This window comes from Ambystoma mexicanum, chromosome 14, assembly GCF_040938575.1.
Source record: "Ambystoma mexicanum isolate Mex_15411 chromosome 14, UKY_AmexF1_1, whole genome shotgun sequence".
NCBI lineage: Eukaryota > Metazoa > Chordata > Amphibia > Caudata > Ambystomatidae > Ambystoma > Ambystoma mexicanum.
This window is the reverse complement of record NC_090940.1, coordinates 406804521-406826721: the sequence shown is the minus strand read 5'-3', so window position 1 is coordinate 406826721 and position 22201 is coordinate 406804521. Positions and strand designations below refer to the sequence as shown.

Genomic DNA, 22201 nt, shown 5'->3' with positions numbered 1-22201 from the left:
GCCTCAGCCCTCTTGTCGTCCGGGAGGAAGTCCAGCAGGGGAGCGATCTGAAACCACAGTTCCCGGTCGTAGCGGGCCACAATCGCAAGGGCGTTGGCTGCTTTAATCGTCGCCGCCAACGAGATTACCCACCGTCCCATGGCGTCCAGTTTCTGCCCCTTGCCGTCCGGCGGGGTGGTCGAAGTTGAAGCCGCCGCCCCCGCTGCTTTCTTCTTGGCCGCCGCGGAGACGACCCAATCCAGGGTCAGCTGCGCCCTAAGGCACATGGGGGTGGAATCCGGGACCCGGTACTTCTTCTCGTACTGGTCTCTAGGAGTCGTGGATTGGTTCTTCAGGAGCGACAGCCCCTCGTCCCAGATGTCGTCAAGTAATGGCACAGAGAGGACCATCTTCCTCTTGGCCTCACGCCGTTGGTAGAGGAAACCTTCCTTCTTCTGTTCCTCGGGGCAAAGCTGGAAGAGCTCAGCTGCCCTGGCGATCATGGCATGGAATGAGCCAATTTCGTCGGGCGGGGAGGCCCGAGGAGGTGGTGATGATGGAAGGCCCATTCTGTCGTCACCACAGTTGTCATCCGTCCCCGTCGTGGCCATCTCTGTTCCCGTTTCATCCCTCGGATCAGGGGAAGGAGACAAGGGCTGCGAAGGCCGTGAAGGCTGGAAGGGCAGGGGGGGTGGGGGGGGGGGGATGAATTCTCCTCTGCTTGCTTGGAGGGCTTCCCGACGGTCCAGGCTCCGCTGGATCGTCCGTTGGGGGTAAAGGCAACCTTGGCCTCATCTCCGTACACAAGGCCTGGATCGCCATCAAGATCGCCCCCAAGCTGTCTTGTGGCCCAGGTACTGGCTGTAACAGGCGCAACGGTTGGGGATTAGAATCCTCCGCCTCCACGGGTTCCTCGTCGGCACCACAGTTGCTTTCTTCGTCCGCCTCGTCGGGATCCCTCCCGTGGGACCGGACCTCCTCGAACTTCTTGTTCAGGATCTTAGCGACTCCGGCCAGCTCCTCCTCAGAGGCTGTATCTGTGTCCGTGATGGCCACTGCCCCCCCCTTTTTCTACCAGGGTTTTCACTGGGGTCTTATCAATGGGTTGAAAAGAGGATTCCCTCCACGGTGGCAGGGAAACTCTGGGCCCCGAGGTCGCCTCCACAGGCTTCGCCAGGGCAGCCATGAAACCCTCGATAGAGGCCTTAGCCGGGTGAATCGGGGCCTTCATGCTTTGAGACCTTCACCTTGGGGGGAGGGTCACCGCCTCGCTCCCCCCTCTGCTGTCTCTGTCGGGATCGACTGGGACTTCTCCCGAAGCTTACTCGGGTTCTCCGATTTCCTCTTCCCCGAGCCAGAGCGCTGGCTCGTGGTTGATGGCGTCGGTGAAAGTGCGCCCTGCCTGGCAACCGAGGAGCCCGACCGATCGGCACTCCCGGTGCCGGAGGACTCGCGGTGCTTTGCCTTTTGTTGGGCCCCTGTCGCCAGAGCGCCCTCAAAGGTCTTAGAAGACCGCTCGGACTTCTTCTCACGTACCGCTGGGCAACCAGCCAGTTGGAGAGGCGGATACGCCGATCCTTCATAGTCCGTTCCGACATGTTCTTGCAAAACGCACAGTCCTTCTCCACGTGCGTTTTGTCTTTGTGAAGGCAGTATAGGCATCTGGAATGCTCATCCTCGAACACATTCTGCAATCCGCATCCAGGGCTGCTCCTGAAAAGCTTGGATCCGGGCGTCGCGTTTCCTTTGTCCTGGGCCATGAGCATGCAGCGTAGGCCTCAAAGATCTTCCGGAATCCTCTGAGAAGTGAAACTCAACGAAAACTTTGCCCTTGAGGGGTATAGAAAATTCCGAAACGGGTCACAGTTGGTCGGAAGTAGAAACGGTGGAGCTTGAGACTCGATTGACCGAAAAAATTAGATTAAACTCTATGAAAAATCACAAACCGCAGTAAAAGCTCGAGAGTTATAGCACGAGGACTCCCAACACTTGAACGTGCGGTAAAAATCTGAAGATGGCTGCCAGAGGAGGGGATTAGGTAGAGGGCAGTCATTGGTTGGGGGCAATATGACGCAGAGACCAGTGATTGTTTATTGGGAGAGACAGTTCAGAAACTAAACTGATTTTTTTCTTTACCGAGGAGTCCCAGCCTGACGACGGGGAATATTCATGAGCATGTGAATCCATGCCAGACCCCATGCTGCAGAATTATTGTTTCGAAGGGTTTCAGCACGGGTTGGGTCGGCTCTGTACACTATTTGTAGATTTTTGGGTTGCCTTCGATGGTGTGAACCTAGAAAAAGTATGGGTTAAAATGGAAGGCTAGGGTTGCCCCACGTGACTTATGGGTGTATTGAAGGGCCTGCATTACAATACTGGGGGTTGTGCGATACTGGATGACTCGGGCACCAAGACTGCCAGCTTTTTGATCCACAGAGTGAAGCAAGGTTGTCCACTGGCTCCCCTGTTGTATAATATATATTTGGTGGATCATCCCACCGTTTCTCCTCGGTCATCGGCTGTTGCCCCAGAATTGGAGGGCGGTTATTACCATGAATGCTTTACGCCGATGACCTAGTAATGTTCAACCACATTGGTCTCATATGCAACAGAAAAAGACCTTACCATTAACGCGGAGAAAACAAAGTTTGTTGGTAGCAGCCAAGAGGTTCAAATGCCCCAGCTTCATTTACAGTTTGGGGAGTCTGGAATACGTTGTGAAATACCCTTACCTGGGGCTTGAAATGAGCACCAGCCACAATTATAGTTATATAAAAGAGATTGACGGCTAATGCTCGACGCCGGACTCATCTGATTGAGCTATTTGCCAAGCAAACGGCAGGCTATTCTATAGAGTGGATAATAACCCTCTATAGACCGAGTTTCTGTCACATGGTTTTGTATGGATTGGAGGCCTTCGCCATGTGTGATTTAAGTTGGTTAGACAAACTTGAGGAATATTTTTGGAGAAGGTTACTGAAATTCCCCTACCCCCTCGACCCCAGTCGAATACTTGAGGCTGGAGTTGGCTCTAGTCTCCCTTAGAGGTCTTATGTTGGTTAGGCAGGGAGTCCTACACCTGAAAGTCAACTCACATCCCAAATGCTAGCTTTGTGGGTGGCCCCAGGGGGTTAAACCAAGAACACTGTGGAACTGAAATTAATCGGTTGAATGACATTGTACAAGGACATAAATTGGCAACCTGATTTTGCGCGTGGAACTAGGTTTGTTACTCTGAAACACATATTTAAGAACAAACTGGTGCAATGGGACTGGATAAACAACTATGTGCACTTTTCGACCTTAAGTACCTACAAATATTTTTCAAATGTTACCCACAGAATCCTCCACAAGGTACTTACGGCGGTGCCCCACCCCGGGAGTGTGGAACCAGATACTCCGACTACACACAAACCAACTCCCACTCTTGGTATTTAAGGGTTCCTATGGCAATATTCCCCTATCCCACAGGGTTTGTCGTATATATGCAAAGTCCCAGGTAATATTGAGACTGCAAAGCATTTATTTACTGAATGTAAACACCTGGGTCCAGCTTATATGATTACCCTTGGCAACTATGTCCATAATCCTGATACTATAAAGCATGAGGCCTTTTGGAACCATTGTCTTAAAACAGAAACCGAAAGTGTACGTATTGCCTTGTACTGGGTTATGGCATGCTATTATGAAACTCTTAACTGCAGATAGCATGGAATAGTATTGAATTACCCCCTTTTAGACTTTTGCAATATTCTAATACTGTTATCGTTGAATTCATATTTTGTCATTGCACTAGGATTAACCTGTTGGTGACTTGACTTGGAAATGAGTCGAATTTGACAAAATGTACAGGGTAATCGAGTAAGACCGCACTCTACTTTAACAGTGTATTTCCTGAACCGTGTAATTATTAAGTTATGGTTGTAAATACAATTTCAATCCTAGTTGTTTGTAAAGGTTCTTTTAGAACTAAACACAAATAAATTAATAATCATTTGAATTGGTAACAGATTCTGCCCTCTCTGGACTTCTTGTTTGAGTTATGGCTACCATTCTCGATTTCCACAATGAGTTGAGTTGAATTGTTTTGAGAAGGTTTGTTGTTTGGTCTTGTAGTGCCTGTTAGTGGATATAATGTGAGTTATTGTTCTTGGTATGGCACCAGAATTTTAAAATATGCTTTTGGATGTTGAGGAAAGGGGTAATCTGCCCGGTTCTGCTTTGCAACCACGATTTGGTCGTTTCTATGCACACACTGTACTTATTTGTAGAGCTGGCGGTACAGAATGTATGTGGGAGACTTGTCCCACTCTGCATACTCTTTGTTTATTGTTGGGCCCTCACATCTCACTACGGTAAAAGGAGGATATAAGTTAATAGTGCTGTGAAAAAGCTTTAGAATTATATAGGTGGATTGAAGTATATTTGCTTCTACCTAACATTTGTCCCATTCAAAGCTTTTAAAACTCCTTCAAGGCTGCAACAGACTAGTGCACGTTGCATCATTTAGCCCTGAATAAGACCAAATCCAAACTTATAGTCCTAAACAGACACTGGCGTTGAAAAAGATGGATGTAGCAGAAGAAAAAGTTACTTACCAAACTGGTAACGTTCTTTCGATGGGATGTTCCTCTGACGTATTCCTTATCTTTGATGTTATTCATTCCAGCTTGTTGGTCTCGGAAAATGTTTTCCAGTAGAGGGCGCTGCGCGCCGACGATCCTCGAGTCGGTGTCCTTCGACAGCCTCCGTATCGGCGCCGACGTCATCATGCGTATCGCGCAGCGTCCGTTGCTCAGTTCCGTTTTGAAGTTCAGATTTGCTTTGCATTAATTGGTTAGTAACTTGAAGGAGTGTAAGCGGCAACTACAAGGGAAGTTGTACTGCGGGATGGATGGGAGGGGCGATGAGGAATACGTCGGAGGAACATCCCATCGAAAGAAAGTTACCAGTTTGGTAAGTAACTTGTTCTTCGAAGGGATTGCGTCCTCCGACGTATTCCTGATCTTTGATGGACTCCCATAGCAGTAGTGTAAAGAGGAGGTGGGAGTAAAGATGACATTTTTCCCTTTAAAGATGTACAGAATGCAACACAGATTTTCCAAATCTTGTCTCCTGGCTAGAGGAGGAATCCAGGCTGTAAAATTTGGTAAAGGTATGTGCGGACGACCATGTGGCAGCCGCACATATATCTTTAATTGGGACCCCTCTTTGGGGAGCCGAAGAGGCTGCGATATCCCTGGTTGAATGAGCCCTAAGATGTTGAGGGGGTTCTTTTCCTGCCAATTTGTAGCATTCTAGAATGGTTAAAATGATCCATCTTGAAATGGTCTGTTTTGTGATTGGCAGTCCTAATTTGTGCCTGCGTATCCTACAAACAATTGGACTGCTTGCCTTATCCTAGCAAGTCTGCTAATATAAAAACTCAAGGTATGCCTTGGATCCAGCCTGTGTAATCTCTCTTCCTCTTTCCCTGTATGGGGAGGAGGATAGAACGAAGGTAAGGTTATTTTCTGAGTAATATGGGATTCAGAGACCACATTTGGGAGAAAATTGGGCTTCACTTGCAAGACAACCTTGTCTTTATGAAAGATTATATGAGGAGGTTTGCAAGATAGAGCTTGTAATTGTCTCACTCTTCTGGCGGAAGTTAGAGCCACTAGAAAAACTCATTTAAGAGTGAGAAATCTTAATGAACAGGAATGAAGTGGTTCAAAAGGAGGACCCATCAGAAATGTTAAGACTAGATTTAGGTCCCACAATGGAACTTGAAAAGGCTTTGGGGGATAAACATTAGTTAATCCTTTCAGAAATTGGATTACCAAGGGTATTTTGAAATAGGAAGGTTCCTCAGCAGTACGCTTAAAGATTGACAGCGCTGCGAGGTAGCCCTTGATCGTAACAATTTGAAGACCTGAATTTGCTAAATAAAGCAAGAAAGATAACACATTGGTGTATTGCATGAAAAGGGTTCAATATTATTTTCTCTACACCAGCTGCAAAATTTGTTCCAATGGCAGCGGTATAAAGTCTTTGTTGCTGGCCTTCTAGCTGAAAGCAACACCTCCATGACGTCATCCGGGAGATCACAATCCTTGTATCTCAACCTTTCAGAAACCAAGCGTGAAGGTTGAGGGTTCTGATGTCTGGATGGAGAACCGGACCTCCCTTCTGCGAGAGAAGACCCTCTCTTTGCGGAAGACGAATCAGAGGACAGCTGGACATGTCTAGAAGGTCCGGGTACCACGTTCTCCTGGTCCAATCCGGGGCAATTAGGATCATGGCTTTCTGGAATCTTCTCAACCTCCTTATCATTTGAGGAATGACAGGGACTTGGGAAAACGCGTACAGAAGTGGAAACTCCCAGTCCACTACGAATGCGTCCCCTAGAGCTCCTCTCGGAGGAAATTCCCTTGAACAAAACTGATCTCACTTCCTGTTGATGCTGGTGGCGAACAGATTCACTTGAGGGGTTCCCCAAAGGGTGAAGATCTCTTGAAGGACTTCCTGAGCTAACTCCCACTCGTGGGAGACTGTGCTCTGCCTGCTCAGAGCGTCCGCCGTCAAGTTCTTCTCTCCGGCTAGGTGAACTGCCGATAGAGATATACCTTCTTGAATTGCCCAAAACCAGAACTGCATTGCCTCTCTGCACAGTGGCAGTGACCCTATGCCTGCTCTTTTGTTGAGGTAGTGCATGGCCACTGTGTTGTCTGTCATTATCAGGACATTCTTTCCCTGTACTGATGGCAGGAAAGCTTTCAGCGCTAGTCTGATTGCTCTCAGCTCCAATAGGTTGATGTGTAGTCTAGACTCCGATGGAGACCAACGACCGCTGATGGTCAAGTCGTTGGCATGGGCTCCCCACCCCGTGAGTGAGGCATCCGTGACTACTGTGATCTTCGGCCATGGTTGCCAAAACTGTTGTTTCAAGATGTTCTCCCGACAGGCCCACCACTGAAGGTCTCGAGCTACTCTGTCCGGGACTTGAAGGAGATCTGACATTCTTCCTGAGAATTGCGACCACTGGGTTCTTAGTGCCCATTGGAGGGATCTCATTCTCAGACGAGCCTCTGGCACAAGGAAGATGCAGGATGCCATGAGTCCTAGCAACCTCAAAACGTCGAAGGCTGGTAGACGTTGGGCATTTTGAAATTTGGTGACCATCTGTAGAATATCTTGAGCCCTCACCTCTGGTGGCAAGGCTTTTCCCAGGGAAGTGTCCAGGACTGCTCCAATGAACTGGAGTCTCTGTGATGGTATCATCTGTGATTTCTTTAAGTTGAGGGAGAAGCCCAGCTTGTGAAAGAAGTGGCAGACATAATCTAGCTGGATCTGAGCTTGTTCCGGGGATACTGCTCTGATCAACCAATCGTCCAGGTAGGGGTAGACGTAAATCCCTTCCCTCTTTAGACTTGCAGCCACTACCGACATTAGCTTGGTAAAGACCCTCGGGGCGGAGGTCAGCCCAAATGGCAGAACTCGAAATTGATAGTGAGAATTGCCAATTGCGAACCTGAGGTATTTCCTGCGTTTGAGATGGATTGGCACATGGAAATAAGCATCCTGAAGGTCTAGAGATAGCAACCAGTCCTGAAGCTGGAGGGCCTGAAGGGTCTGAGAAAGGGTTACCATCTTGAACTTGTCTTTCCTGAGGAATTTGTTCAATTCTCACAAGTCCAAGATGGGTCTCAGTCCTCCATCCTTCTTTGGTACTAGGAAGTAGGGGGAATACCAACCCTTGTTCCTATCCACTACGGGTACCGGTTCTATGGCACCCTTCTCTAGCAGGTCTAAAATCTCCTGCATAAGGAGCGGGTCTGGAAGCTTCAAAGAGTTGTTCCCCGGTGGATGACTGAGGAGTGTGTAGGAAGGGCAGGCAGTAACCTTGGGCAACTGTCTCCAATGCCCAAGCATCTGACGTAATAGTCTTGCCATTCTGCCAGATGTTGAGTTACCCTGCCCCCTACTGGTGTCTTGTGAGGGGAGACCTCAGAGGGGTTTAGAAGCGGCTGACGCAGATGCCGAGGGTAAAGCGGCACCTGCTGCTGCGGCTTTTGTTCCTTTGACCCGTCCAGCACGGGTGAATCATTTCTGGCCCCTTTACTCCGAATGCGGAGTAAAAGCGAAAGGACCTTCCCCTCCAGGAAGCTCCTGAGGGGCGATTTGGAGTCTGTCGGATTGCAGCTCCAAGGGATTTCACTGCTGACTTGGATGTTTGTAATCTCTCCAGGCTGTCATCAGCCTTCTTTCCAAATAAAGAAGTGCCGTTAAAGGGCATGTTCAGAAGTCTGGCTTGTACATCTGGAGCAAAACCAGACTTCCGCAACCAAGCAAATCTGCGGATTGTGCTACTTGCCGCCATGGCCCTACTGATGCTGTCAGCAGAATCAATGCCTGTTTGAAGGGACTCGCAGATTGCATCCTTTCCATCCCTGATAATGTTTAAGAATGCATCCCTTTCTTCTCCTTCTGGGAGACAGTCAGCCGCAGATGAAGCACACTCCCAAAGTGTGTGGCTGAATCTTGCTAGCGTGCAAGTGGCGTTAATCGACTTAAGCACCATGCTACATGCCAAAAATACTTTGACATGGCATCAAATCTTTTATCATCCCTGTCCTGTGGAATAGTGGGGTATGCCGACTTACTGTTAGATGAAGTCGCTACTTGTACAACTAAACTCTCTGGAGTTGGATGCTTGCTCAGATATTCAGGATCTGAAGCTGATCCTCTGTATTTAGCAGAACGTTTTTTATTTACTGCAGGGATAACTTCAGGAGTTTCCCAATTAGAAGATATTTTTCTTTGCAGGGCAGTATGAAAAGGAACAGGATCCTCCTGTGGACCTTTATCTAAAATATCAGTAAGGTCATCCTGCTGAAAAGAAGGTGTAGGTGTAGTCCACCCCACGAATTGGATTATTCTGGCCATCAGAATCCTATAAAGAGTCTCAGCATGCTCTCCAGGGTCTGGTTTAGCAAACTCTACTTCTGGAGAAGTATCCAAACTACTTGCCTCAAGTAGAGACTCTTGAAGGTCTTTAAACCTGTTCTCCTCAGAGATGAATTCCTCTGGCATAGGTATTGGAAAAACGAACCTTTCAATCACGCATTTCCTGACCATTGGGAGCTGCAGGACGCTGCGCCTGTGCCTGGAGTAAGCGCTGGGAGTCGTCATCACTCGCGCACCCACAGGCAGCCACAGACAAGTACTCGCTTCCTGGAGGAGGCGGAGCTTTGTGGCTCACGTGACCGCTCACGTGACATCCTCTGCCACAAAAGCAGAGACAGCGCACCCTCGCGGCGTTGAGCCCGATAGGAGTAGAGGGCGCCGGCTGTTGTGTGGCTGTTTGGTGGCGTGGTGACTGCGCATACCCCTACACCTGATCCCCACTAAAAATAGTTGCTGGGATGAAATCATTCCTTGCAGCTCCAAATAAGCCGGAGACGGGGTTGAGAACAAGGCTGCAGGTAAGGCAAAGACTGGCGTCACTCCCAGGGGTGACAGAGTAATGAATATCCCCAAAAATCGCAAATGATGAAACAGACTCGCTTACCTTTCTGTAAAAAGCGAAAAAGCGGTTCTGTGGGGGATATTACAGACATGGGGAGTATTAGTCCCCCTATGAGATCAAAATTAGACACTCTTATTAGTACCAAATACGCCGACTCAACCAATGGCCTGTACGGTTCCTTCACTTGGTGAGCCAACACCCCAGACAATCGGAGGTCAAGCTCAACCTACAACACTCAAAAGATCATTAGATCAGGTAAAGGGATGTTCGCACCTTAGTGGGAAGCCAGATGGAAACCACCATTGTGAGAGGGGCACTCCTCCTAATGACTATACTATGAACCCAGCTGATCCCCATCTCCCACTGGAAGATCGACCAGGGGAGGGATAACCTAGACAATATGGGACTTGAGGAAATAATCGAAGGACAGGTTCCTGAAAGTAACCTAGAGGTGAGAGAGGCGTTACCGGAACCTCCTAGTGAAGAGACCCCCTCTTCGGGTGAACTAGGTGATGACCCGATACAAATATCTAATCAAACAGGCATTGAACTTGAGGTAAGTATGGAAGGCTCACAAGAGGTTGGGGAAAAGCCATGTATAAGTACTTCCCCTAAATTACCAAGAGAATAAGCAAATAATCTGGAGGTGGAGAGGGAAACACCCAATTACATGAGCAAGGATCCTCAAGTGTTTGAGGACTTTGGAGGTCACTGGGAAGACCATGAAATGGCCCAATGGGAAAAAGCCATCGTCGATCCTACAACTGTCAAGGAGGGGAAAATATCACAATTGAACCCAAGGGGGTCAAATTTAGAAACTTTTGACATTTTTCAACCTTATAGAGAAGATAACTGTGTTCCCTTAACTAAGGTCAAAAGTATTCAGAAAACACAAGATGGAAACCAGGTAGCCCACCAAGACTCAAAACGAAAAGAAGTCACCGAGAGGGGTTGTACATACGGGCACTTTGAAAAGTTTAATTGAAGTGCCTGTTTGTAATGAGAACTACCCTCCACAGAATTGCCTAGATAAGCGAGGTCCAATGGAAACTGAAGGGATGACCCCCCCAGGTACTCCAGGGACTAGCAGAAACTTGATGCAATCACCTATAAAATTGACTAACTTAAGCCTGGCAAATAAAATCAAGTATGATATCATGATACTGACGGGGAAAATCGAAAGGGAAAAAAGGAGAAGCTTTTCCCTAATAAATGAGAGGATGGCCGCTCTGGACAGGGATCAAACCAAAGGGGGACCCTGTATGATGGATGATGTGGAGACTACTTTGAACTCCCAGTCACCCATCAATCAACTGCAAGAGACCAACTTCGAGAAAACCAAATCCATTTCAGATAGGAGACATCAAGACCCTAAGGGACAATCAATGGTCAACGATCACAATAGGGCATCGGAAATGACAAAGACCTCGATAATGGATGAGATAATGACACCGCCAGCTTTCCTTCAAAAAGATCAAATAATACAACTTATCAGTGAGGCCTGTGCAATCGAGAGAGCTAAGGACAGTGAACATATTCAAAAAGTGGTGATGACCTCATTGAATATTTCGCTGGCTCCTTTTCTGAAACTATATGAAGTCATTAAAGATTCAGTCCAAGAGGTAACCACGACGATTCTGCAAATTAAGGAAGCAAATCGGCAAACGGGTCTCTCTCTACAGAATTTAAACTCAAGAGTAGATAAAGAAGCAGAACAAACTCAGACTTGGCAAAATCGTCTGGGTGACTTGGCCAGAAGGGACGCTAGTGATAAATCACTCCTTATGGAAGCAGTATTAGAAGACTGTAAATGGATGAGATCCCAGCACAAACAAAGTAAATTGGACCTGCAAGTTGTAGAACAGCCTAACCGAGGTAACGGGCCAATGAAATTGAAACAAGGAAAAGTCACTAAGCCCATCGAACCAGAACAGCGATGTGGAGATGTAATTCTTATCTCCCCGAGCAGTAAGGAGGGACAAAAACAAGACAATCCACCCATAAAAGAGCAATTGAGCTTTGCTATCTTCGCAGGTACGGGTAATAACTCCAAGGAACACCAACCTGAAACCTTGCCTGCAAACAATTTTAAAGAAAAGGGGAAAAAAACCAAAAACGAAATACTTAAACGAAAGGTGAATGGATCAAGAGCATTCCTGAGGAATCTAAGAACACCACCGAGAAGGGAAAACCCACAGTGTACCAAGAAGCCAAGAAGAGAACTCGTGATGGGTGTCTTGGATTGCATAGAAGCCGAGGGGGAAACTGCGTCTAAAACATCTGTGGCATCAGCAGATGAAAAAATGGAGGACTTGGAACAATCAGCCGTTTTGAGTGATTTAATCGAACTTCTCTCAAATAACAGCGATGAAGAGGGGTGGGGAAACATCACGCCGTCAGAATGGAAAACAATTGACAACTGGGATAGGGACGAGCTGAATTGCCACTTGAAGGACAAGCAGACTGAGAAAAAGGATCGATCTAGTAAACCTAGGGAAGAAACAGAAAAAAGTACGATTTCGCCTTGGAATGATTATGACATGGAAATAGAATATTCGAGGTTTAAAACACTAGAAGAAAAAAGGAGAGAGTTGGCTCGTAAGGGAAAAACCGTCCACTTTGAACCAAGGAAGCATAGTCCAAAACAAAGAAGTCACAGTAGAGGAAAAGATCGTATGGGCAGTAAGAACAGTAGAAAGATATTAACTGATAAGCAAACACCCTCCACCAAAGACCACCTTGTGAAACTGGGAACTACATCGAAGGGGCCGAGGAAGGTCCTTTTGAATAGATGCTACGTGATGTCTCTATGCAAACAAACTCCAGCGCTCAGAGTGATTTCAGCTGACGATATAAGAATTGTGGAATTCCCAAAAGAAGGAAGGATGGATCAAGTAATATTACATCTCGTCTCAAAGGAAGTAAAACAAAAATTCCTAAAGGCTGAAGATTGCCTTAAACTAAAGGGCTATCGACTGGAGGACGTAGATTGCAGTAGTCAACTGAAGAATCCAAAAGAAACAACAAGGGGCAAAGGGAGACCCAGGGAAGTGGAGAGGGAGGACGGCAATAATAAAAAATATATGGTGAAGGACTATAATAATAAAGAACGAGATATGGAGGAATTGGGGAAAAGGCCCAGAAAACTAAGTGACAAAGTGAAGGAGGTGGAAATAAAGAGTGATATTAAATCTCAGAAAGCAAATGCCACCTCGCTGAAGTTCTCAGATGAGAATTTGAAAAATCTGAGATTTACGGTGGACAACTCGGATAACCCAAAGAAGGGTAATTCTACATTGAACAAAAAAGGCCTGAAAGCGAATGAGCGGCCTGAACCAAAGAACACGAGCACCACTAAGAAGAAGCAATAGAGTGAGGAGGCCCAGCAAAGATCGGTCTCCTGTGCCTCATGGAATACCCGAGGCTTTCAACACTTATTCTCTAAGGAAAGTGATTTCCTGGCTGCCTATGACCTAATTTCGATCCAGGAGTCGTGGCTGCGTGAAGCACCTATGTGTGAAGGCTATGAAGTCTACTTTAATCCGGCTAAGAAAGGCCCTAGAGGTAGACCTTATGCAGGCCTCATGGTATTAAAGAAATTGGACTCGTCACTACAAGTTTTGGAACATGTGATCCCAAATCCCTATGTGCAGATATTAACAATCAACCTTAAAGAAGACACTAAGGAGAATTTTGAGAACATGACAAATAATCAACAAAAAAAAAAATGACGACGATGACTCTAATCAATACCTATTGGAGTGAAAATATGCCGAACCAGAAAAATTATCTAAAAACCATCATGAATGCAATAGATAAATCTATGATTGAAGACAAAGAACGGCTAATTTTACTAAACGGGGATCTGAATATCAAACTCCTTGACAAGAATGGTAAAATAAGAGATATAGAAAATCTACGAGGTAAAGAAAGTCTCTGGACAAAGGAAATGTGTACTCGTGATATGAGGATGTTAAATAGTCAGACCCAAGGTGATCTAATGGGTGCGAATACATGGCATAGCGGTAAAACAGGGGCCTGTTTAGATTACTGCTTTGTCGGAAACAACACGCTACCCTGGATCAAAACATTTACAATAATCAAACAAGCAAATAGCGATCACAGCCTCTTGAGAACTGAACTAGCATGGAATATTACATTACCACCATCGATGAAAAAATGGAAGGAAACAGAAGTATCCTGGGGAAGAAACCGACTGAGACTTAAAAATCAAGTTATACCGAAGCTGGTAAAAGACTTTAAAGAAGCGGGTAACAAAGGCGATGAGACAGTAGAATATAAATGGCTCCTGGAAGCTTTTGTAGTTAAGTATGATCCAGCAAAAGTGAATAAAATTGAAAGAAAGCATGCGTACGATGATTCTGTGGTCACTAAAAGGAAGCAATATAGAGCAGAACTTAAACGTATTAAAAAAGAAAATTCCCCGGTGAAAGAGATTCTCCTGCGGAAATGCCGGCAAACCTATAAAAACTGGCTGCGCTCGACCCGCTTCTTAAGAACTCAAAGATAAGCGGAAAAAATGCTGGCGGCACTATCTACCAACAACTCAAGAAGTACCTGGGACTTAATTAATAATAGAGATTTAAATCAGTCGGCAATTGGTGTAAATCAAGTCTCAGAGGAGGACTGGTATCGGCACTATAATGAATTGTTTAAGGGGAAAACCATGGGTACACCTCCAGAAAAAAGAAATACGAGTTCAGCATGGGATTTTGAGTTCGACAAAGAAGATATACGGATGCTTATTAAAAAGCTCAGCAGTTCCAGGGCAACTGGTCCGGATGGCATTTCCAACAAAAAGCTAAAAGAAAACTGCGGAGATTGGACTGATTTGATTTATGCCCTTTTCAAAAAAATTGCAAAAAAAAGGCAAATTCCAACAACATGGACGGAGGCGTATATAGTTCCCATCTTCAAAAAGGGGGATTGATCTAACCCCAAAAATTATAGGCCAATAGCCTTGTTAGACTCTATTGGGAAACTCTTTGCGGCCATTCTACTAATGAACTTAAAAAAATGGGCCATAAGAATCAACATCCTAGATGAAAGACAAACCGCCTTTATAAGTGGGGTGGGGACATCTCTAAACCTGTTCTTGTTAAACCTTTTGAAAGCTAAGGCTTTGAAAGACAATGTAACAACTTATCTGGCTTTCATTGATCTTCAACAGGCATTTGACAGTATCAACAGAGAGCGACTATGGTCGAAATTGAGAAACTGGGGATGCCCGAACGCCCTGTTGGCAGCAATCCAAGCGCTGTATACCAATACCTCAATCCAGGTCCAAATTACTGCTAATGGAGGGTTATCTAGAAAAATCTATACCACTCGGGGAATCAAACAAGGATGTGCTCTGGCTCCCTTTCTATTTGTTCTCTATATGGCGGATATGAAGACATCCCAAGAAAGGATCCGTGCGTTCCCTCCAAAAGTGAACGGTATGGAAGTCCCGTGGATGTTATACGCAGATGATGCAGTATTTGCAGATCAGACCCCTATTGGTCTGCAACGTAGAATTGAAGCTTTCAACAAATACCTGAAAGAAAATGACATGCAAATCAATGTAAAGAAATCAATGATACTGTGCATGAAATCGAGTCGTGGAAAAAACCTGCAGGGAAACGACAGATATGGATGCTGGATCAAGAGAAACTTGAAGAAGTGGATACTTCCATCTACCTGGGTATTAGGATAAATAAAAATTGCAATGAACAAGCACAATACACCCTTATTCGAGAGAAACTCGTAGCGCTAACTAATCAAGGAATCCTACTGCACTATAGATATGGAAAATTTTCGCTGCAGCCAATTATCACATTTTATAAGCAAAAGGTGGTTGCAGTGTTAACATATGGAGCAGAGGCACTTTTGTCTTTGGGATGGGAAAGCTGGAATCTGTGCGAGGCCTACTTTTGGCGAAGGATCTTACATCTTCCGAATTCACTGCCCTTAGTTCTGATAAGATCGGAACTTAGACTTCAATCTATGGTTTCAATCACGGTGTGGAAATCTTTCATTATTTCGGAAGTGTATTTTGGACAAACCGGCGCAGCCATTTAATGTTTTAGCAAGACCTGGTATGCCCAATGAAGATATAATTTTTCAAGAATGGAAGAAGAGATGTGAGGATACCTTAGAACATCTAGGTATCTCACTGGAAATTCTAAAGTGTAATCCTGACAAGGCCAAAAGAATCCTGCGGGAAAAAGACTGGGAGGAAACCCAGGTCACTAAATTGGCAGGAAACTGGGCTCACAACATCGTCTGGGAACGCAAAGCATTAAATATTCTCCCACCATATCTTCAGAAATTTCCATCTAAACATTATAGAGATCTGCTATTACGATGTAGATTAAATATCTGGCATTCCCGAGAGGTTAAGCTGAGAAGAAGGCTCATTGGAAAAGCATCAGCGATCTGCAGGTTCTGCAAAATGAAGGACCAACTTGAATCAGTGCGACACGTGATGCTAACATGGTTCTGATACCAAAGCGATTAGCGTTTTTGGGCAACTATATAAACATCACGATGGAAACAGAAGAAGAATACTGGGAACGCCTTCTAACAGCGGATAAGGTGGGTCGAACTATTGACGCACTAAAGTTTGTCGAATCCCTAAATCTGGACCAGGAAGAAATGGAAATGGAGGAGAGATAGGAGCCCTAAAGACTACTGGGTGCATCTGTTACGGTAAAAGGCTTCCATTGGAGGGATAACTAAACCGATTGGAACTCACATAATACTTTAGTAGAGAAACTTTGGACTCTTGTTTCTCGGACTCTTATTTGAGGTTTGTTAAAGGTTTACCTATGATTAACCAATAAAACAATAATAAAAAAAAAAAAAAAATTGTAGTTCTTTGCAAACCAAAGGGTCTCTCATTGTCAGAATCCTCCCCTTCCTCATATATAGAGGACAAGGCTCTAAAGTAGTCAAACCTAGGATATGGTTTAAAACCCATTTCTATAGCAGAAGGCGCTAAATTTGTTGTCACTGCCTGAGAAAGCGTCGAGGTTGTCGACGTGCACGTCGCTGACTTCGACAATCCTGAAAAAGGCATCGAAAAAGTTTGAAAAGACCTCGATGCACTCGAGAGGATCGGAATCCTACTCGGCGTCGTCGAGATTGTCGATGGCATTCTCAACGTCATGGTCGGAGCTTTCGACACCTCTACTGCCTGTGACGTAGTGACAGTTGTAGGTTTGTCCTTTATTGGGGTCGACAGTGGCATCGAAGACGGCGTCGATGAAACCGATTTATGAGTCGAAGGACCCTTCGACAAAAGGCGTCGATGACGCAGATTTGTGAGTCGAAGGAATCTTCGACGAAGGCGTCGATGACGCTGTCTTCTTGCTTTTACTCAAGGGTTCATGACACTCGAGTATTTTCTCTTGCCGGGTTCACGACTCGCAGCGTTTTGATTTTTTGGGTCTTCCACCCAGGGTATCACCTTTAGACGTCTCCGAGGGGGTCCAGGCCGCTTTCTCGAAAACACTAAGCATTTTGTTTACGGAATTCCTCCCACTTAGCCAGAGAGCTTTGTTTTGTGGAACAGGTGACCCTTTCTGGGGAAGTAGAGGAAGAGGAGGGAGATCTACGAAGCCTCTTCTTAAGAGTGTTTTTTGATCTCGAAGACTGGTGAGAACTGCTTCGAGATCTTGAACGAGAATGTTTCCTTTGTCAACGAGGAGACGAATGTCTCGGCCGAAGAAACTTTCGAGGGAGTAGAATTTTTAAAGTCCTTACCTCTTTCTAACTTCCCCTTACGCTCCTTCAAGGCATACAGTCCTCGCATTCCGAACAGTGATGCTCCTATCCCAAGCACCACAAACAGATCCTGTGAGGATCCGTTAACAACATTTTTTTCCCACAGTCACGACATTTTTTGAAACCGGACCATGGAGTCGATGGTTCGGAAGAAGAAGCCATGGTGTAATGGTAATAATCTTCGAAGAATAAGAAGGTTTTCCTGAAGAAAGGAACAGAGCGTTACGTTTCCGACCCCCACGAAGCGCGGAAAAACACAAATTGAGCAACGGACGCTGCGCAAGTCTATTTATACGCATGATGATGTTGGCGCCGATACTTAGGCTGTCGAAGGACACCGACTCGAAGGACGTCGACGCGCAGCGCCCTCTACTGGAAAAAAAATTCCGAGGCCAGCAAGTTGGAATAAATAACATCAAAGATAAGGAATACGTCGGAGGACACAATCCCTTCAAAAGAGCGATTTTAAAGCTTGTTAGAAATTGCACAACAATTTAGGACCCGAGAAGAAACAGTCTTTAAAGCAAAATGTGGCAGCTCAGAGCTCAGTGGCCGGTGGAGCAGAGATATAGGGTTTAAACAAACACTGTCCGAGTCAGAATAACAAGGTTACTCACCGTAGTGACCACTTACTCCTAGTCCATAGTCCCCTTTCCTCCATAATTATGGGACATTCCTCTGTCCCGTGGGATGGGACCGGAGCGCTTTGTAAAAGCATCCAAACATTTTTCACAATTTTTAGTCCTTCCTCTCTTTCTACGCGGGGCCCAGCACGCGGCCGTAACCCCGCCCATCTCGGCTCCGCCCCTCGCATCGCCCCTCAGTCCTTTTCTATCGCCAGGTCAGAGACCTTTTAGCAATAACAGGAACCTTATTAGAGGGGACAGCAGGCGGGCGTATGGAGGAAAGGGGACTATGGACTAGGATTAAGGTGGTCACTACGGTGAGTAACCTGGTTATACTCCTACGTCCCGTCCCCTTTCCTCGATACTTATGGGAGATTCCCAAGCACTTAAGGGTGGATGGAAAAAAAACGTACTGAAACAGGTTCTTCAGCACAGCTTGACCAAACTGCGCATCAGATCTTAAACTCAGGTCTAGACAATAATGCTTACAGAAAGCCGATGGGGAGGCCTGTCATGATCCCTGCTTCCAAGGGGTCAGGACTTGCCTCACATCCTTGGAAGCAGGCCCATAACCTTGATCCTGGGTACCAGGCAGTCCCTATCGGGACCTTTTGGACCTTGTCCTGGCACCAGTGGCACCAGGCTCAAAGATGACCGGTCCCGGCGCTGGAAGCGCCGGGCTCATAATGCTTAAGAGTGCTTGGGTGGACCTACCTGCAGCAGACCATGTTGCTTACTTACCAGCTCGATGGTCTTCTGATCCTTCTCTGCCTGGAACTACTTTTCCTGTCTGGGTGGGGCAGGAACCACTCCCTGGAATCAGAACACAGGAACTCTTTTCTTACCTGGGCGAGGCTGTTACCTAGACGCCTAAGCACTACAGAAGGCTATTTAAACCACATCCGATTGATGAAACGTGCTTCGCGTTATTCTGCATCTGCAGCAGGACGCTCACCGTGTCAGCTCCAGTCTTCCTGAGATTCTTCAGCTCCAGTTCCTGTGAAAACGAATTCCTTACCTGCTAGAGATCCGATCCTCAGCTGCACCTGCCAAGACAAAACAACAGGTTAGCAGAATTCAATTCGAGAGCAGCGCTCTTACTTACCAAATACGGCGGCATCTTCCAAAGCCTTCCGCCGCTTTCTTCGGCTCCCCATCGACATCTGCAAAGAAAAGGACTTGATTAAGCATTGCATTCTTGAATTGCTTACCTGCGCGCCGCACGTTCTGAACTTCAAGAAGCGCTGCATGCCGGCATCTGCAAAACAAAGGGAGACATTTTAAGGCGCATTCTAAACCAACCATAAACTTTCAACTTACGCGCTCGCACGTTCGCCGGCATCCATCTAGCAACGCTCTCTGCATCCACGATCTGCAAGGACAAAAGAGACATTAAGGCGTGCTTTTGAAACAAACAGCAGTCATTTTACTTACGTGCACCGCGCTTCATCTTCTTCGTACATACGCGCTTGCACGATTCTGGGCACTTATTCATCAGCGTCCATTGCACCTAAACCTGCAGGACAAAGAGAGACATTAGAAAGGGTGACAGCAACCGGTCATCTTTCCTACTCACCTGCTCGCCGCATCATTCCTCTACAATTTCAATCTTGACACCCTGAGACTGAGCAAGGGACTAAATTACGGGTGCTCCAATAACTATCAAGAAACCGCTCGTGCGGTAAACGGCGGTATCTTCCAACATCAACCTCTGCAATCAAGAGGATTGTCAGTGAACCAGTGAAGTAACTGGTACTTGCGCCCCTGCAAAGACGCAGGATGGAGAGCCCGGCCTTAATATATCTAAGGTGAGCAAGCCACGCCCTGGGTTCGAATAAGAGGACTGAGGAAGGAGAAGTTCAGTCAATCCAGTTCCTAAATCCTTGTTCTTCCGTCTGCAGACACCTCACTCTACACGTCCGGTACATCGTGAGAAGGGGACCAGCCCTAGGAGAAGGCCGAGATCTACGAGTCACACTAGAAGACACGGCGACAGCTCAGTCCAGCCCAGAGCCTCCGTGGAAATCAGGTGAGCGTTACAGAACGCGAAGCCCACCACAAATCCTCCACCCAGGCGCAATGGAAACCTCAGATACTGACCAACTAGCCCAGTTGCTAGGGGAATTAAGAGCAGAAGTACTAGCAGCGCGCCAGGAAACGAACGCCCTAAGGAGGGAGCTAATTGTGTCTAAAGAGCGCACAGATGATCTTGCTAGACAGTTGTTACAAACGCAGGCGGGGCAAACACCGCTTCCGACCCCAGGGGGGGGTAATATCCCAGCGACCTCCACTAATCCGATACAAATTAATCTACCTGGAAACGTGCCTTTGGCTCCACCCGAACGCTTCTCAAGCGATCCCAAAAGGTTTGCAGTGTTCATCAATCAATGTCGTCTGCACTTCCTGTGTAGGCCAGCTGCATTTCCCACTGATCAGGCCAAAGTGGCCTTCGAACTTTCATATCTAAGTGGCAGTGCTGCAGACTGGTCAATTCCCCTGGTAACCCAGGATGACCCGATTCTTCGTAATTTTCAGGCCTTCCAGTCCAGTATGGAAAGACTATTTGCCAGACACTCTCAGGGACAGGCCTTAGATAACGAACTCCTCTCTTTACGACAAGGTAATCAGGATCTTCTGGCATATATTGCATCATTTAACAGACTGGTAGTTGAAGCCAGATGGCCCGAGGATAAAAGGATTACGCTGTTTTATAGGGGGTTGCGTGGAGAACTCAAAGATGTCCTGGCCCAAGTAGTAAATCCTCCGCAAGATTGTTCTGAATATATTGACCTGGTGGTTCAACTGGATCACAGGTTACAGAATAGGAAGGCTGATCGCTCCAGATTCGATACTCGGGTTTTTTCAAGACCACAGAGTTCCGCCAAAGGAGTCGATACCGTAGAACCCATGCAAATAGGAGTCGTGAAAGGGCCATTAACACAAAAGGAACGAGAAAGAAGAAGACAGCTGCAATTGTGCCTCTATTGTGGGAATTCAGGACATTTTCTTCGTGAATGCCCGGTGAAACCTGCTAAGAAGACCGTGGGAGCTTCCGACAAAAGCATCGAAAAGCCAGAATCGGGAAACGACCTCGCCTGACAAGTGTAGAGGTCCGCTTGCCGTGCGTTAAAACCAGTTATTTGACCTCGCATTTCATCATGCCCATGGTCCTAATAAGCCCCGAGAAGCCAGATCGTTTGCATGCCATCAAGGCATACATTGACAGTGGAGCAATCGGCAATTATGTGGATCGCGAGATGGCATCCAGGATGAATCTACCTCTCTGTCCTAAAATGGTTAAAGACGTTATTACCACAGTGGATGGTACGGAAATAGCTTCCGGACCAGTTACCCATACCACCGAGGAAGTGACGTTAGTAAGCCAAAATGGACATCGTGAGGAGATCGTGTTTGATGTGATCAAGGCCCCTCAGTTTCAAATTATCCTGGGAATCCCTTGGTCAGAAAAACACAATCCTCAAATTGATTGGCGAGCAAAGACGATTCAGTTTCCGGAATGTGCCTCCACTTGTTATCTGAAGTCCGACATTAAGCTGGCAGCAATTACATCCGAGGGTCCCCAACTGCCTCCTGAATATCTAGAGTTCCAAGATGTCTTCCAGAAAGAACAAGCCAACTCCCTACCCCCGCACAGGTCATACGACTGTCAGATAGAGCTGGTACCTGGGTCCACTCCTCCATGTAGTAGGATCTATGCTCTCACCGAATCAGAAAATCTCCACCTTAGGCAGTATTTGGACCAATACCTGGCCAATGGATTTATTCGTCCTTCTAAGTCTCCAGCCTCTTCAGCTCTGTTCTTCGTTCCGAAAAAGGAAGGGGATCTCAGAACATGTATCGATTATCGCGCCCTGAATCAGATTACAGTCAAGAACAGATATCCTTTGCCATTGATCCCTGAACTTCTAGACCAAGTCAAGAATGCTCGCATTTATACGAAGTTGGATCTCAGAGGAGCTTACCACTTGGTCCGAATAAAAGAGGGCGACGAATGGAAGACGGCCTTCCGCACCAAGTATGGATTATTTGAGTATCAAGTAATGCTCTTTGGACTATGTAACGCCCCGGCCGCCTTCCAGTACTTCATGAATGACGTCCTCAGAGAACTAATTGACGTGTGTACAGTTGTCTACATCGACGATATCCTTATATATTTGTCCTCTGAGGCCGATCACCGGAAACACGTCAGGGCAGTTCTTGAGAGGCTTCGCCAACATAAACTCTTTGCCAAGCTTGAGAAGTGCGTTTTCCATGTCACCGAGGTCGAATTTCTGGG

At 46.5% G+C, this 22201-nt stretch overlaps 1 protein-coding gene across 6 annotated transcripts in view; it reads right to left on the bottom strand.

The window, feature by feature from the left end:
• The window catches only part of BAHD1 (bromo adjacent homology domain containing 1), an 841837-nt gene that overhangs the window by 238436 nt on the left and 581200 nt on the right, over positions 1 to 22201 (bottom strand). The gene's annotated exons all lie outside the window — the stretch shown is intronic.